The 17,652-nt window shown below is 46.6% G+C and overlaps 1 protein-coding gene across 1 annotated transcript in view; it reads left to right on the forward strand.

Annotated features, from left to right (window-relative positions):
* Positions 1 to 17,652, forward strand: part of garnl3 (GTPase activating Rap/RanGAP domain like 3) — a 457,411-nt gene that overhangs the window by 744 nt on the left and 439,015 nt on the right. The gene's annotated exons all lie outside the window — the stretch shown is intronic.

A 17,652-nucleotide genomic window follows, 5' to 3' on the forward strand; every position in this document is an offset into this window, starting at 1 on the left:
AGAGTTAATCGTTTTGCTGCATACCAAGAGATGCAGGATGGAAGAAAATTATCATGAACGGACAATGCCAGAAACTGCAACCTTTGCCCCATCCAGTTGTGTTTTTTTTTTGCATTTATTGTAGCCGTGTAAACTGCTCGTGCGCTTCACGCTAGCAGAGGTTTCATTGCGCCCCGGTGTAAAGTTAATCGTTTGTGGGCGCTCGGCAGGTCAGACGGCATTTGGGGAGCGTGGAACAGAGTTACCGCTTCGGGCTGAGGACTTTGTCGTTGGACTCGCGAGTTCCGGCAGGAGGTCCTCGGTTTAAACCTTGACCTGTTCCACTCCACACGGCTGTTGCCTGACCTGCCGAGTGTTTCCAGAATTTGATTCTTATTCCCGATTCATGTTTTTTAAAAATTTAATTTCATAATATAGATACCAAGGCAGGCATTTGAGGTGAGAGGGACTAAGTTCAAAGGAGCTGTGAAGGACGTTTTTTACACGGAGGGCAGTGGGTGCCTGGAATGGGGTGGTGGTAGAGGCAGATACATTAGGGGTTTTCAAGAGACGTTTGGATAAGCATACGGATGTGAAGAAAATAGAAGGACATGGACATTGTGTAGGTAGAAGGGGTTAGTCTAGTTAGGCATTTGATTAATAATTTAATGGGTTAGGCACAGCATTGTGGACCGAACGGCCTCTTCCTGTGCTGTACTGTTCTATGCTCTATACATCATTTCTTGTTCTTGTAAAAGCTGGAGATACTCTAAACTGAGTGCCATAGATAATCACGACAAGGATTCCTGAGCAATTGACTGTTTTAAAGGGGCACGGTTTCCTGAGCAAGTGCTCGAGAGTGTGTGTGTGCGTGGGTGGAGGTGGGTTTCTTTGCTGGGCAGTGGGCATTGCCATGTTCCTAAGTATGCCTTTGATTTTAACTGTTGCTCACTGTAATGGCACTGGCAGGTACAACTTGTGAAAGCTTTGTCAGTCCTGTTTCATTTTTTTTCCTCTTGGTGTCCCTTCAGTGTCAACTGTTTAAGCTGCCGACTTCACCAGGGCAAGGGAAATCAAAAACTAGAGGTAGAGAGGGAGACAACACTGGAGGGGCCACCTCATCATGCAGAAGGTGGTGTGTACTTGGAATGAGCTGCCAAAAGAATTGATCAGGCCAGGAACAATAGTAACTTTCAAAGGACATTTTGACAGGTACATGGATAGGAAAGGTATAGAGCAGGGGTTCCCAACCTGGTGTCCATAGTTCATGGCGTAAAGGTTGGGAAGCCCTGTTTTAGAGGGATATAGGCCAAACCTGAGCAAGTAAGACGAGATGTCAGTGGCATCTGGGTTGGCAGGTTAAGATGGGCCAAGGAGCCTGTTTGTGCTGTGGGACTACAGTCATAGATCAAATCTCCCCTCACTCTCCTTTGCTCCATAAATGAAGTCCAAACCTATTCGACTTTTCCCTGTAGCTCAGGTTCTCAAGTCCTGGCAGTATCTTTTTAAATTTTCTTTGTACTCTTTCAATGTTATTAATATTTTTCCTGTAGGTAGGTGACCAGAACAGCCACAATTTTCCAAATCAGGCCTCAACAATGTCTTGTATGTCTTTTACTCTGAGATTCTTTCTTCAGTACTGCTTACCACTGGGCAATGCTGTTTAAAGGGGTGTCTGCTGGCTGGTTCATTCATGTCCTCCTACTACAGATATAACGTTCCCATTAAACAGTCTGCATCAATCCTCACAACTAGTCTAACTTGTGAGGGCCAGAGTGAACTCAGTGTTCTGAGGTGCCAAGGGATTTGGGAGTTGTGGTGCAGTATTCACTAAAGGTTGGCTTGCAGGTTGAGTCAGTTGTGAGGGAGGCAAATGCAATGTTAGCATTCATTTTTGGAGAATTAGGATATAAAAGCAAGAATGTATTGCTGAGGCTTTATAAGGCATTGGTCAGACTGCACTTGAGGTGAGCAGTTTTTGTCCCTTTATCTAAAAAAGGATATGTTAGCATTGGAGATGGTCCAGAGGAGGTTTGTATGGATGATCCTGGGAACGAATATGAAGAGCATTTAATAGCTCCAGGTCTGTACACACCGGAGTTTCTGAAGAATGAGGGTTGATCACATAGGATCCTATTGAATATTTAACGCCTAGACAGAGTGAGCATGGAGAAGAAGCTTCCTGTAGCGGAGGAGTTTAGGATCAGAGGGCACAGCCTTGGCGTAGAAGGCCATCCCTTTAGAACACAGCTGAGGAAGAATTTCTTTTGCCAGAGTGTGGTGAATCTGGAATTCACAGATGACTGTGGTGGTTGAGTCAGCGGATACATTTAAAGCAGAGGTTGATATGTTCTTGATTAGTAAAGATGCCAAAGTTTTTGGGGAGAAAGCAGGAGAATGGTGTTGAGAGGGATAATAAATCAGCCAAGATGGAATGGCGGGCCAGGCTTGATGGGCTGAGCGGCAAAATTCTGCCCTTGTGTCTTGTGGTCTTCTGAAATGATGTACAGAGGGTGGGTGAGAACAGACTCCCCTGAACCTAGTGCTGAAGCCAGTTTTGGTCCATTAGAACTGTCGGGTTCCCCCCCCCCCCCACCCCACCCACCTTTCCCATAACCAGACCTTGCTGATGATTTTTTTGAAATTACCCGTCCTGCTAAATGTCAAGAGGATAACAAGGAAACAAATTTAACATGATTATTCAACTGAAACTATTTCAGGTGTCAGACATTTCTGTTCCCTTCAAGTTACTCTGGAATTGGACCATAACATTTCCTGAGATCCCGAGAGTGAAAGGTTATACGTCTGGAGTTTAGCTCGTGGTAGGGTCACCCATGGTGGTAAGGTCAAGGGGGATCGTCTGGGGGGATCCAGACGAAGAGCGATCCAACCAAGGCCTCAGTGGAGCTGGTGGAAGATGGTGACACATCACAATGGCAGTGAAGGTGGAGGAAGACTGCAGCAGTGAAGGGTCCCAGTCATCTTGTACACCGTGCCTCTGGACCCTGACCCCAATCTGTTGAGGACCGTGTGATGGCTGCCTGTACATCAGCCTCACGATGTCAAACAAAGTCATGTACAGGCGTTCTCCATTGTGGGTCTAACCCCTGAGAAGAACATACCTCCCTTGAGCAATCACAGTATTATTTCACCCCCCCCCCCAACTCATGTTTATGTATGTTTAATCTGCTTCTCCAGAAAGCAAGTACACCATTGTGGAACTTTGCTGGCAGGAAAACTAAAGAAACTCTGAGTTGAAAACTTAAATTTTTATATTTTAATGTAATTTTAGTCCTGTTCTGAGCAGTGGAAGTACAAAAACTGAATTTCTCTGGCGTTTGCCCAGAGGCAGAGGTGGTACTATGACGTTTCTGAAGGGGTAATGTGGGAGTGATGTAGCTAAGGATGGGACTCTGCAAAATGAAGCATTTTAAATCAAAAATTCCCATATTTCTGGGGGGTGGGGGTAATATTCAAATCATTACAGAATGTACTTAGGGAAATTCTGAGATATTCTATCCCCAAGTGCTGCTTGTATGATAACTCACCCTGGAAACTAGATACAGTGATTTATTTTAATATATACAGTCACAGACCACTACGTTAGTTTAGTTGGTATGACACAAAACATACTCGCAAATCTCTGCAGAGAGCATTCTCACTGGTTGCATCACCGTATGGTGTGGAGGAGGATCTGCACAGGATCAGACAAAACTGCAAAACTCCACCATAGGCACTAGCCTTCCCACCATCGAAAACATCTTCAAAAGGCAAAGCCTTACAAAGATGGCACCCATCATTAAGGATCTCCATCACTTAGGATGCCCTCTTCTCATTGCTAGCATAAAAAGGGATACACTAGAGACCAAACAAACACGTTCAAGACTTTAGGAACAGCTTCCACCCCTCCGCCATTAGAACGGACAATGAGCCCACGTACACTACCTCAGTATTATTTTGCTCTCTTTTTTGCACTAATTTAATCCTAAAAAATATTTCTTATTGTAATTTATCTCTTTTATTATGAATTGCAATGTACTGCTGCCGCAAAACATCAAATTTCCAGACGTATTCCAGTGATGTTGAACTTGATTTTTGATTCTGTTTCTGAAGTCCCAAGTCAACTCGTCCTATCCTTTCTGGCAGTATTGGGGGGGGGAGAAAGCTCCCATGAAGATCTGTTTGATCTGGTTTTACAGTATTATGTCTTTCTAGCTTAGATTGATTAATGATGGAAACCTGTATCTGTAGGAGCATATATTGTTGGTAACAAGATCACAGTAAGAGCTTGCTTAAATCATCATCTAATTCAGTTCAAATTAGAAAATAAAGACAGAAACTGTTTCTTTTCATTCAAAGCTCTATTTTACAATGGAATTCAAACTCATTGGGTCAACTCCTGTGATTGGAATGAGAATTTGAAGGGTTTGTATTTTTGTTTTTGTTGATAGTTCCAACAAATTAGAGAGACCCATTTGTAAAAGGTCCTAACGGTGAAAAATGCTTAACTAAACCTTTCCTGGATATTGTTAACAGAACTCTGAGGGTAATAAGGCATGCTTGTATTCATTGGTAGGGGCATTGAGTATCAAAGTGAGGAAGTCATTGCAGTTGTATACAGGCAGTCCCCGAGTTACAAACGTTTGATTTACAAACAACTCATACTTACGAACGGAGGAAGGAGAATGCCGTCTGCCATTCTAAGTCAGATCACGACACCATCCGCCATTTAAAGTTGTTGCCGTTAACACTGTGTTGAATGTGTAACTTTGTATTTGGCTTAAACATTTTGGGGTTTCATCCTGACCTCCCCCCTCCCCCCTTCCAGTCAGCACCACCCCCACTTGTCCCATTTAGCCTGTCTCAGTGCAGGTGGACTTTAGGACCCGGAGGAGCCCAGGTGAGGACCCGCTGTCCGCGGCTGCTGCTGAATCTGCAGTGTTTCTGTTCTGTTGACGGAAAATGATCAAGATTGAAAATAAAGTGGAAATAATAAAGTGATTGGAAAGAGGTGAAACGCCATCGGTCATTGGAAAAGCATTAGGTTACAGTTGGTTGACGATCGGAACAATTTTAAAGGATAACGGATAAAGTGAGAATAATAGAGCATATGAAAGGCCCTGCCCTGATGGAAAGCTACAATTATTACTAAGCATCGCACTGATTTAATTATTGAAATACATATGTTTCTTAAGTGTTTTGTATGCATAGAAAGGTAAAAGGTATACTAAGACAAACGTTTGACTAGCTGATGCTAAATAATACCGCATGTACCTGTTCCAACTTGCATACAAATCGGACTTAAAGACGGACTCGGGAATGGAACTCGTTCGTAACCCGGGGACTGCCTGTAAAACTTTGGTTCGGCTTCATTTGGAAAATTGTATGGAGTTCTGGTTGCCACACTATAGGAAAGATGTGGAAGCTTTGGAGAAGTTGCAGAAGTTGTTCGCCAGGATGCTGCCTGGAAGCTATTGGCTATAGGGAAAGGTTGGACAAATTTAGATCATTTTCTTTGGCGAGTTGGGCTCTGAGGGATGAACTGATCGAAGTACACAACCTTTATAAGTGTCATGGATCAGGTTGGTATCAGTGTCTTTTTCCTATGGTTGAAATGCCAGATACTGAAGGAATAGGTTGACGATGAGGGGGGAATGAGAATCAGGTTTAAAATCACATATATAATGTGAAACAAGTTGTGGTAGCAGGGTGAAGTAATTTATAGTCTTCATTATTATATATTGCAATAACAAATATTTAAGTTTATTTTTGATGTACAAGTAGTGCAAAAAGAGAGGGGAAAAATAAAAAATGCGAGGTAATGTTCATGGGTTCAATGGGTTCATTGTCCATTCGAAAAGATCTGATGGCGGAGGGGAAGAAGCTATTCCAGACTTGTTGATTGTGTCCTTAGGCTCCTGTATTTCTTCCCTGCTGGGAGCAATGAGAAGAGGGCATGTCCTGGGTGATGGGAATCCTTAATGACGGATGCTGCTCTTTTGAGGCATCACCTTTTGAATGTGTCCTTGATGCTGGGGAGGCTACTGTCCTTGATAGAGCTGGCTGAGTTTGCAACCTTTTGCAGCTTTTTCCAATCCTGTGCAGTCCTCCCACCATTAAAAGGAGATTTAAATGAGAATTGTGTGATGCAAGTTCTGTTTTTTGAGGGTATTAGATACCTGGATTGTGCTGCCAGGGAAGGTGATGGAAGCAGAAACAATAGAGAAGTTTGAGGCGTTTGTCAAATCTATGAACAGGCGGGAGATAATCATCATCATGTGATGTGAGTGATCATGGTCTCATGACCATGATTGTTCTCGTTAAATTTTTCCACAGAAGTGGTATGCCATTGCCTTCTGGGCAGTGTCTTTACAAGATGGGTTGTAGCGGTGTGCTACAAACAGCGCTAAAATTACGACACGGAGTCGGTAACTGCAGTCGAAGGAAAAACTTTATTCGAAAACTTCAGCCTCACTTTTAAGCCTCTGTCAACCGGCCCCCCATGGCGAAGAGGCTCCAAAGCTCTGTGCTCGCAAACCCCCGTAGGCTATCTAATTGTGAGTCGGTTCGCATACGCTAGGAAATGAGCCGCCACATAACCCCCCCCCAGAACCGGCGATACACCCCCCAATGTCCACAGCCTGGGCCAGAACCTGCTTGGGAGGTCGGCCTCTGCGCCGAGGCGCCGGAAACTCGGCCGGTTGCGCCAGGTCCACATGGGCCGGCTTGAGGCGGTCCGGTGGGCGGGATGGAACTGCTGCGGTGGGGCTTTGGTGTGCCGCTGAACCTTGGCCGTCTGGCAGTGCATGCACGTCCTGGCCCATTCACTGACCTGTTTGCGGAGTCCGTGCCAAACGAACCTGCTGGAAACCATCCGGACAGTTGTCCGGATGGAGGGATGCGCCAAGTTATGAATGGAGTCGAAAACACGTCGCCGCCAGGCTGCGGGGACGACCGGACGGGGCTGGTTGGTGGCGACGTCACAGAGTAGGGTCCTCTCACCTGGGCCCACGGGGAAGTCCTGGAGCTGCAAACCAGAGACTGCAGTCCTGTAACTCGGAATCTCCTCATCTACCTGCTGTGCCTCTGCCAGTGCCTCAAAGTCTACCCCTTGGGAAAGGGCATGAACGGTAGGGCGAGAGAGCGCATCCGCCACGACATTGTCCTTACCCGAGACGTGCCGGACATCCGTTGTGTATTCAGAGATGTAGGACAGGTGGCGTTGCTGGCGGGATGACCAGGGGTCGGATGCTTTCGTAAACGCAAAGGTAAGCGGTTTGTGGTCCGTGAACGCGGTGAAGGGCCGACCTTCTAGGAAGTACCTGAAATGCCGGATTGCCAGGTAGAGCGCCAACAGTTCCCGGTCAAAAGCACTGTACTTGAGCTCGGGTGGCCGCAGGTGTTTGCTGAAAAACGCCAGGGGTTGCCAGCGACCTGCGATGAGCTGCTCCAGCACCCCACCGACTGCCGTGTTTGATGCGTCCACTGTGAGGGCGGTAGGGGTGTCCATTCTGGGATGTACTAGCATTGCGGCGTCAGCCAAAGCTTCCTTCGTTTGAACGAAAGCGGCGGCGGACTCCTCGTCCCAGGTAATGTCCTTGCTCGGACCCGACATCAGGGCGAACAGGGGGCGCATGATCCGGGCAGCTGAAGGGAGGAAGCGGCGGTAGAAATTGACCATACCTACGAATTCCTGAAGGCCTTTGACCGTGGTGGGTCGGGGGAAGTGGCGGACCGCCTCTACCTTAGCGGGCAGAGGGGTTGCCCCGTCTTTAGTAATCCTGTGGCCCAGGAAGTCAATGGTATCAAGTCCGAACTGGCATTTGGCAGGGTTGATTGTAAGACCGTACTCACTCAGTCGGGCGCAGAGTTGACGGAGGTGGGACAGATGCTCCTGACGACTGCCGCTGGCTATGAGGATGTCATCCAAATAGATGAACGCGAAGTCCAGGTCCCGTCCCACCGCGTCCATTAACCGCTGGAACGTCTGTGCGGCATTCTTCAGGCCGAACGGCATGCGGAGGAACTCGAAGAGGCCAAACGGGGTGATGAGAGCCGTTTTGGGGACGTCGTCAGGATGCATCGGGATTTGATGGTACCCTCGGACAAGGTCGACCTTGGAGAAGATCCGGGCGCCGTGCAGGTTTGCCGCAAAGTCCTGAATGTGCGGCACAGGGTAGCGGTCCGGTGTGGTAGCCTCGTTCAGCCTGCGGTAGTCGCCGCACGGTCTCCAGCCCCCCGTCGCTTTGGGCACCATGTGCAGGGGGGAAGCCCAGGGGCTGTCAGACCGCCGGATGATCCCCAATTCCTCCATTCTCTGGAACTCCTCCTTCGCCAGTCGGAGCTTGTCCGGGGGAAGCCGCCGAGCACGGGCATGGAGGGGTGGTCCCTGTGTCGGGATGTGGTGCTGTACGCCGTGCCTGGGCATGGCTGCTGTGAACTGCGGTGCCAGAACCGATGGGAACTCCGCCAGGACCCTGGTGAAGTCGTTGTCGGACAGCGTGATGGAGCCGAGGTGAGGGGCTGGCAACTGGGCCGCGCCCAGGGAGAACGTCTGAAAGGTCTCGGCGTGTACCAGTCTCTTCCTGGGCAGGTCAACCAGCAGGCTGTGAGCTCGCAAAAAATCCGCACCCAGAAGCGGTTGGGCTACGGCGGCCAGTGTGAAGTCCCACGTGAACTGGCTGGGGCCGAACTGTAGCTGCACCTGACGGGTGCCATAGGTCCTTACTGTGCTGCCATTCACGGCCCTCAGGGGGGGACCCGGTGCCCTGCTGCGAGTGTCGTAACTTGTCGGAGGTAAAACGCTGACCTCAGCCCCAGTATCGACCAAAAAGCGGCGTCCCGACCTGCTATCCCACACATACAGGAGGCTATCCCGATGGCCAGCCGCCGTAGCCATCAGCGGCGGCTGGCCCTGGCGTTTCCCGGGAACTTGCAGGGCGGGCGGCAACGGCGGGCTTCTGCGCCCCACCGCTGGTGGTAGAAGCACCAGTGGTCATTGGGCCGGGGGTTAGTGGGCTCTGCGGCCGGGCCTGGACTGGTTTGCTGCCGGGAGCGTGGCTGGGTGATCTGTGCGATGGACGCCCCGCTCACCTTTTTGGCGTTCCACAGCAAGTCCGCCCGGGCTGCCACCTTCCGGGGGTCACTGAAATCCGCGTCGGACAGCAGCAGGCGTATGTCCTCGGGCAGCTGCTCCAGGAATGCCTGCTCAAACATGAGGCCTGTGTGTCCCTCGGCCAGAGACAACATCTCGTTCATTAAAGCCGATGGAGGTCTGTCGCCCAAGCCATCCAGGTGCAGTAAACGGGCAGCCCGCTCGCGCCGTGAGAGTCCGAAAATCCTGAGGAGCAGGGCTTTGAATTCCGTGTACTTGCCGTCTGCCGGGGGCGACTGTACGAACTCCGCGACCTGGGCAGCTGTGTCCTGGTCGAGGGAGCCCACCACGTAGTAGTAGCGGGTGTCTTCTGAGGTGATCTGGCGAACGTGGAATTGGGCTTCGGCTTGCTGGAACCATAGGTCCGGGCGCTGTGTCCAGAAACCCGGCAGTTTCAACGAAACCGCATGAACAGAGGCGGCGTCGGTCATTTCTGGTCCAAAAATCGTTTGGACCGTCGGGGTCACCAATTGTAGCGGTGTGCTACAAACAGCGCTAAAATTACGACACGGAGTCGGTAACTGCAGTCGAAGGAAAAACTTTATTCGAAAACTTCAGCCTCACTTTTAAGCCTCTGTCAACCGGCCCCCCATGGCGAAGAGGCTCCAAAGCTCTGTGCTCACAAACCCCCGTAGGCTATCTAATTGTGAGTCGGTTCGCATACGCTAGGAAATGAGCCGCCACAGGGTGACCATTATCAATGCTCTTCAGAGACTGTCTGCCTGGTGTCAGTGGTCGCATAACCAGGACTTGTGATATGCACCAGCTGCTCATACAGCTAACCACCACCTGCTCCCATGGCTTCTCATGACCCTGATCGGGGGTCTAAGCAGGTACTACACCTTCCCCAAGGGTGACGTGCAGGCTAGTGGAGGCTAGTAGAGGCGCCTTACACCTGCTTTGGTAGAGACGTATTTCCACCCTGCCTCCTAAGGCAGTGGATAGAGGGACAAATACCATATGCAGGTTAGTTCAGCTGGTATCATTGTGGTGGACTGAAGGACTTGGACTCTTCTATCAAGTCAAGTTTTAACTTAATTTTAAAAGGTATAGTTACAGTGCAGAACAGGTTCTTCTGGCCCAACGACATACATTGCCCAGCAAGCAACCCAACTGTTTAAACCCTAGCTAAATCACAAGATAATCTACAATGACTAATTAACCTAGCAACCGGTTTGTCTTTAGACTGCAGGAGGAAACCGGAACACCCAGAGGAAACCCACATGGTCACGGGGAGAATGTATAGACTCCTCAGACAGCACTGGAATTGAACTTTGAACTCCGATGCCTTACACTGTAATAGTCCCTCATTAACTGCTGCACTGCCTTGGAGCCCTATGCACAAGTACAGTGAGGTACAGCTATACTGAAATGCTTGCAGGAGCAGCATCACCGTCACATTGATTCAGAGAACACAACTTGTATTGCACATAAATTATACAAGGCAGTGTAGATAGTACCAAGAGAACCTAGAACTAGAGGGCACAGCCTCAGTATAGAGGGATGTCCCTTTGGAACAGAGATGAATCAGCTTTCACTGTGGAAGATGCTGGCAGTGTGGTGAAAGTCCCAGGTGTTGGGTCATGAAGTGTGAGAAGTTATTACTAGAGAGAAGGTTCTTGGGGAAACTGGAAGGTCTGAAGGTAGGTAAGGCACCTGGACCTGATGGTGTACACCCCAGGGTTCTGAAAGCGGTGATTGAGGAGATTGTGGAGGCGTTAGTAATGATCTCTCAAGAATCACTAGATTCTGGAATGGTTCTGGAAGACTAGAAAATTGCAAATGTCACCCCACTCCTCAAGAAGGGAGAGAGGCAGGAAAAGAGAAACTATATGACAGTTTGTCTGACCTTAGTGGATGGGAAGATGTTGGAGTCGTTTATTAAGAATGAAGTCGCAGGGTACTTAGAGCCACATGATAAAATAGACAGTAGTCAGCATGGTTTCCTCAAGGGAGAATCTTGCCTGACAAATCTGTTTGGATTCTTTGAAGAAATAACAAGCAGCATAGATAAAAGGAGAATCAGTTGATTTTATCTATTTGGATTTTCAGAAGGTCTATGACAAAGTGCCACACAAGAGGCTGTTTAACAAGCCATGAGCCCATGGTATTACAGGAAAGATTCTTGCATGGATAAAACAGTGACTGATTGGCAGGACGCAAAGAGTGGGGATAAAGAGTGGCTTTTCTGGTTGGTTGCCTGTGACCAGTGTTGGGACCGATTCTTTTTATGTTTCATGTCAATGATTTGGATGATGCTATTGATGGCTTTGTTGCAAAGTTTGCAGACGATATGTAGATAGGTGGCAGGGAAGGTGGTTTTGAGGACGTAGAGAGACTACAGGAGGATTTAGACAGATTAGGAGAATGGGTAAATAAGTGGCAGATGGAATGCAGTCTCGGGAAGTGTATGGTCATGCACTTTGGTAGAAGGAATGAAAGGATTGACTACTTTCTAAATGGAGAGAAATTACAAATATCAGACGTGGAAGGGGACTTGGAGTCCTTGTGCAAGATTCCCTAAAGGTTAATTTGCAGGTTGAGTCTCTGGTGAGGAAGACAAATACGATGTCAGCATTCACTTCAAGAGGACGCGAATATAAAAGCAAGGGCGTAATGTTGAGACTTTATAATGCACTGGTGAGACCTCACTTGGAGTATTGTGAGTAGTTTGGGGCTCCTTAGAAAGGATGTGTTGAAACTGGAGAGGGTTCAAAGGAGGATCGCGAAAACTATTCCGGGATTGAATGGCCTGTCATTTGAAGAGCTTTTGGTGGCTCTGGGCCTGTATTCACTAGAATTCAGAACGATGATGGGTGACCTCACGGAAACCTATTGAATGCTGAAAGGCCTTGATGGAGTGGATGCTTCCTATGGTGGGAGAGTCTCAGACTAGAGGCCTCAGAATTGAGGGGCCTCCTTTTAGAACGGAGATGAGGAGAATTTTTTTTTGCCAGAGTGTGGTGAATCTGTGGAATTCTTTGCCACGGGCAGCTGTGCAGGCCAAGTGGTTGATCTGTCAGGGACACGGGGAGAAGGCAGGAGACTGGGCTGAGGGGAGATTGAGCAGGCTCAATGGGCCAAGTGGCCTAATTCTGTTCCCATTTCTTATGCTCTTATGAAGTGAAATTTCTTTGGCCAGAGGGTGGTGAGTCTGTAGAATTTGTTACCCCAGATGGCTGTGGATGCCGAGTTCTTCTGTATATTTAAAGTGGAGTTTGATAGATTTTTGAGTTGAAGGGAGGAGAATGGGGGTGAGGGGGAAATAAATCAGCCATGATAGAATGGCAGATGAGTCTTGATGGGCCAAATGGTCATATTCTGCTCTATGTCTAATGGTCTTATGGTGTTCTGGAAATGAATTGTTAAAATAAAACTGCAAAACAATATATTAGTGTAAAAATAAACATAATTAGAGACCTGTCCACAGTAGTGCAAGGGGTGGTCTCTTCGATACACAGAGTGGGCAAGCAAACATGTTTAGATGTTTCTATCCTTCAATTAGTTCCTTCGACACCTCTCTTAAGCTGTATTAACGAAGGCCTTCCATTTGTGCAGCACCTCTGATACCTTGGAGCATTACAAAGTCCCGTACAGCAGCAAGTATACACTTGGTGGTTACTTTAAGATGGCATTGGCAAGCAGTGACGTCCTGCAGACAGCTCATGAAACTGCTACTTTTACCTTTTACTTCCTCTGCTCCTCTTTCAAATGTGATTCTATTACTGAGGTGCATGCGATGGCAACCTGTGATTTACAGTTTGATGGTGTGGTTTTGGGCTGATTGAGTGAGCTGTCTCTGAGAGAGTTGTGTGACATTGGGAGGAGAATGTGCAGCATGATGGCCTGGAGATGGGGTGTGACACCCCTGATCGACTCCATAGCTTCTTTCCGATTGAGGCATTGAGCAAGGTTGAAGTTAATGATAACAAGAATGGAAAACGGGTGGGTGTTTGGCACTGCCTGTCTGCATTTGATCTGACTTCCTCTCCCTCTTGCTCGCTGCTGCTGGAGGAAAGTCCAGGAGTTTTGGATTCCACTTTGCAGGAATCGATTGGTGAGTCTCGTGGCGATGGACTTGCTTTCAGGGACTTTATATTGATATTACATGTGTTTCTGGATTCTGATTAATCTTTTTGATTGGTGAGGACTAAAGCACTTCATTAGAGACTGCTTCAGTGACCTGCAGTCAGTTAGTGACCCTGAGCTGAACTAACCTGAAAAGTCCTGGTTTGATATTGATATTCTACCTGTTGCTTGCTTCTTGCTGTTTGTGTAATTTTGTTTTTAAGCACATCGGGCGGTTGAAGTTTTTCTAGTAATGCGTTCCATGGTGTTTCTTTGTTTCATGGCTGCTTGTGGAAGGACAAATCTCAGATTTGAATTCTGTATACACACTTCGATAATGAATGTACTTTGAATTTATTAGGTACACCTGTACACTAGTCCTGATATCTAATCAGCCAATTATATGTCAGCAACTCAATGTATGAAAGCATGCAGGCATGGTCAAGAGTTTCAGTTATTGTTCAGACCAATCATCAGAATGGGGATGAAATGTGATCTAAGTGACTTTAACCGTGGAATGATTGCTGGTGCCAGACAGGGTGATCTGAGTATCTCAGAAACTGATTTTGTTTTACCCATAACTGTCTCTCTAGAGTTTATAGAGAATGGCGAGGAAAAACAAAACCACAAAAAATATTCAGGGAGTGTCAGTTCTGTAGGCAAAAGTGCCTTGTAAATGAGAGTCAGAGGAGAATGGCCAAACGGATTCAAGCTGAGAGGAAGGTGGCAGTAACTCGAATAACCACACATTGCAACAGTGGTGTGCAGAAGAGCATCTCTGAATGCACAACACATTGGTCCTTGAAGTGGATGGGCTACAGCAGCAGATGACCACCAACATGCGTTCTTTCTCCACTTTATTAGGTACAAGGGATATCTAATAAAGTGATCACTGAATGTATACAACCATTTTAAGATTTGTTTATGCAGTTTGTGGTGAAATTATTATCTGTCCAGTTCCACTGTATATAAAATAAATGTGAGTGCCAATATGTTTTAAGGATTTTAACTGTGCAAGGTCAGAAATGTAGCACTGAGCAATGTTAGAGATAAGTTGGATCAATAAAAGTTGCTTAGGTAATTGTAATCTGTGACTCTTCAACAGCCCATGTAATTAGGTTTTCATCCGGGTATTCTTGCAATCGAAATGGCCTTAAACTAAATTCAGAATAAGTTTTATTGACACTGATATATGTCATGAAATTTAGAACAATGCACACAAAATGCTGGAGGAATTCAGCAGGTCGAGCAGCGTCTGTGGAATGAATAAGCAGTCGATGTTTCAGACCGAAACCCTTCCTCAGGATTGGGAAGGAAGGGAGAAGATGCTAGAGTGAAAAGGTGGGTCGAGAGGAAGGAGGATAGTTAGAAGGTGATAGGTGAGGGCAGGTGGGTTGGAAAGATTGAGGTCTGGAGAAGAAGGAATTTGACAGGAGAGGAGAGTGGACCACAGGAGAAAGGGGAGAAGTCGGAGCAGGGAGGGGAATTTCTTTTTACTGGAAAGAGAAATCAATGTTCACACCATCAAGTTTGAAACTACCCAGATAGAATATAAGGTGTTGCTCCTCCACTCCGAGGGTGGTCTTATTGTGGCACAGGAGGAGGTCTTGGACTAACATGTCAGAACGGGAATGAGATTTAAAATCTTTGGCCATTGGGAAGTTCTGCTGTGGACGGATGGAGTGGAGGTGCGGCAATGCGGTGTAATACATAAGAAACTGTAAATTACAATAAGAAATGTATCTTAAAAACTAAATTAAATAGGTAGTGCCAAAATGGAGAGGTAGTGTTCATGGTTTGGTTTATTGTCTGTTCAGAAATCTGATGGTGGAGGGGAAAAAGCTGTTCATAAAACATTGACTGTGTGTCTTTTCCCCCGATAGTAGTAATGGGAAGAGGGTATCTCCTGGTCCTTAATGATGGATCACCTTTTGAAGATGTCCTCTCTGTTGGGGAGTGCCTGTCATGGATGCAACCTTTGCAGCTTTTTCCAATTGTGTGCCGTGGCCCCCTGCTCGCCAGATGGTGATGCAATCAGTTCCTCAAGAAGGGAACAAAAAAAAATCAACACAGACTTAGCAATTTGTGAATTTTGTTTTAACATGCCGGTTAAGCAACATCCCGGACATTTTCAAGGAGCGATGCCTCAAAAAGGTGACATCCAATCTTTTAAGGACTCCCATCACCCAGGTCATGCCTTGTTCCCATTGCTACCATCAGGGTTGGAGGTACAGAAGCCTGAAAAGACATGCTCAATGATTTAGGAACAGCTTCTTTCCCTCTGCCATCAGGTTTCTGAATAGACATTGAACCCATGAACACTACCTCACTTGTTTAGCAAACACGCGGAAATCTGCAGATGCTGGAAATTCAAACAACACACACAAAATGCTGGTGGAACACAGCAGGTCAGGCAGCATCTATAGGGAAAAGCACTGTAGACGTTTTGGGCCGAGACCCTTCGTCAGGACGTTTTTTTTATCTCTTTGCACTATTTATTTAATTTAACTTTTAAAATGTATATACATTTACAGTAATTTACTGCATAACAACAAATATGTATGCCAATGATATTAAATCTGATTCTGAGTACCCTCCACACAGTAAGTTGGAAGTTATTAGACTGATCCTGTTTTAAAACCATTCCAGACTGAATTGCCAAAGATCTTTTGAGGGAAAAAATGTACTGTTCAGTTGTTAGATCTGGGTGTTATCACAGTCTGCCAGATTGTTCCATTTGGGAGGGGATTAGCTGGTTTTTATTGCTTAGTTTTGCCTTACAGGCAGAGAATCCCAAGCACTTGTAAACCTCAGAGAAAAGAAATTCCCCCCGATCCGTCATGTTTCTCCTGAGACTTCCTGCTTTCAGCCTCCCAGATGGAAGAACAAAATTCCTTGTCGTCACCTTGACAGCTCCGGGGAGCTGAACAGAATGAAGGAAACTGGGGCAGGAATACAGACCCTCTCATCCTGCCCCATCATTTATAAAGTCATGGCTGACCTTCTCTGTCAAATCTATTCTACTCATTGGTAAGGTGTTTTAAAGGGAATTTAGAAGCAGATTACTTCAGATGCTAACTAATAAAATAAGCACAAAAAGCTGCTGCTCCTTCCGTTGCCTTTCCACAAGGATTCCATTTCATTGCCCAGCCTGTCCTGATTCCTGATCAGATTTATTATCACTGGTTTAAATGATGTGAAATTTGTTGTTTTTGTGGCAGCAGTACAGTGTAAAGAGTAAAAGCACCTTAACTTACAAAATAGTGCAAAAAAAAAAGAGTTCATGGACCATTTAGAAGACGGAGGGAGTGGAGCAGTTTCAGAATTGATGAGTCTGCGTCTTCGGCTCCTGTACCTCCTCCCTGAAGAGCATGTGTCCTGGATGGTGAAGATCCTTAATGGTGGATCCCTCCTTCTTGAGGCAGCACCTCTTGAAGATGTCCTCCATGCTGGGAAGGGTTGTGCCTGTGATGGAGCTGGCTGAATCTACAATACTCTGTAGCCTTTTTCGAAGAGCTTCCATGCCGGGCAGTGATGAAACCAGCCTCCTTTCTGGTCTCCCAAGCCAACTCTGGTTGGAGTTGGCAGACCCCAAAATGACATTCATTTCCACTCCCTTACCTCAGCCTCCACATTTATTCAATCATCTCCTGTAATTTCTGGCATCTTCAATATGTTTCCACCATCTGATGTATCTTCCCTGCTTCTTTCAGTCTATCAAGCTGTGAACATACAAATTGGAAGTGGGAGTTGGTCAAATCTACCATTTAGTAGAGTCATAGATTTGTAAAGCATTAAAACTAGCCCTTCAGTCCATCATGCCCATGCTAACCCTTTTCCCATCTACAATAATTGCACTTCCCTGCATTATTATGGGTCTGTATGATTGTAAGCCTAATGCAATATATGAAATTATTATTAACTACAATAAAATATAAATGAATAATGCAAAGAGAGTAAAATATTGATTTCATAGGAATGTTGTTCATTCAGAAATCTGAAGATGGAGGGGAGAAGCTGTACCTAAAACATTGAGTGTCTCTCTTCAGGACCTTCTACATTCTCCTTGATGGCAGTAATGAAAAGAGGGGATGCCTTGGATGGTGGGGTCCTTTATGATGGTGAGGTCTCACCTTTTTGAAGATGCCCTTGATAGTGGGGAGACGAGTGTCTGCGATGGAGCTGACTGAGTTTGCAGTCCTCTGCAGCTTTTTCCGATCCTGTGCAGTGGCATTTTCTTATCAGCTGGTGATGCAAGCAAGCAGAATGGTCTTCACAGTGTAAAACCTTGCGAGGCATTTGGTGTTTAAGAAAAAACCATAACTCATTGTACTCCACGCATTGAACACAAAGCATGGTAAAAGAACGTTACATAATTACACCATCACATCAGAACAGCCTCTTAAAGTGGACCCCAACTCACTGTTGGTGGCTGTGAATTATGCACGTTT

The sequence above is a fragment of the Hypanus sabinus genome, chromosome 18 (assembly GCF_030144855.1).
Source record: "Hypanus sabinus isolate sHypSab1 chromosome 18, sHypSab1.hap1, whole genome shotgun sequence".
NCBI lineage: Eukaryota > Metazoa > Chordata > Chondrichthyes > Myliobatiformes > Dasyatidae > Hypanus > Hypanus sabinus.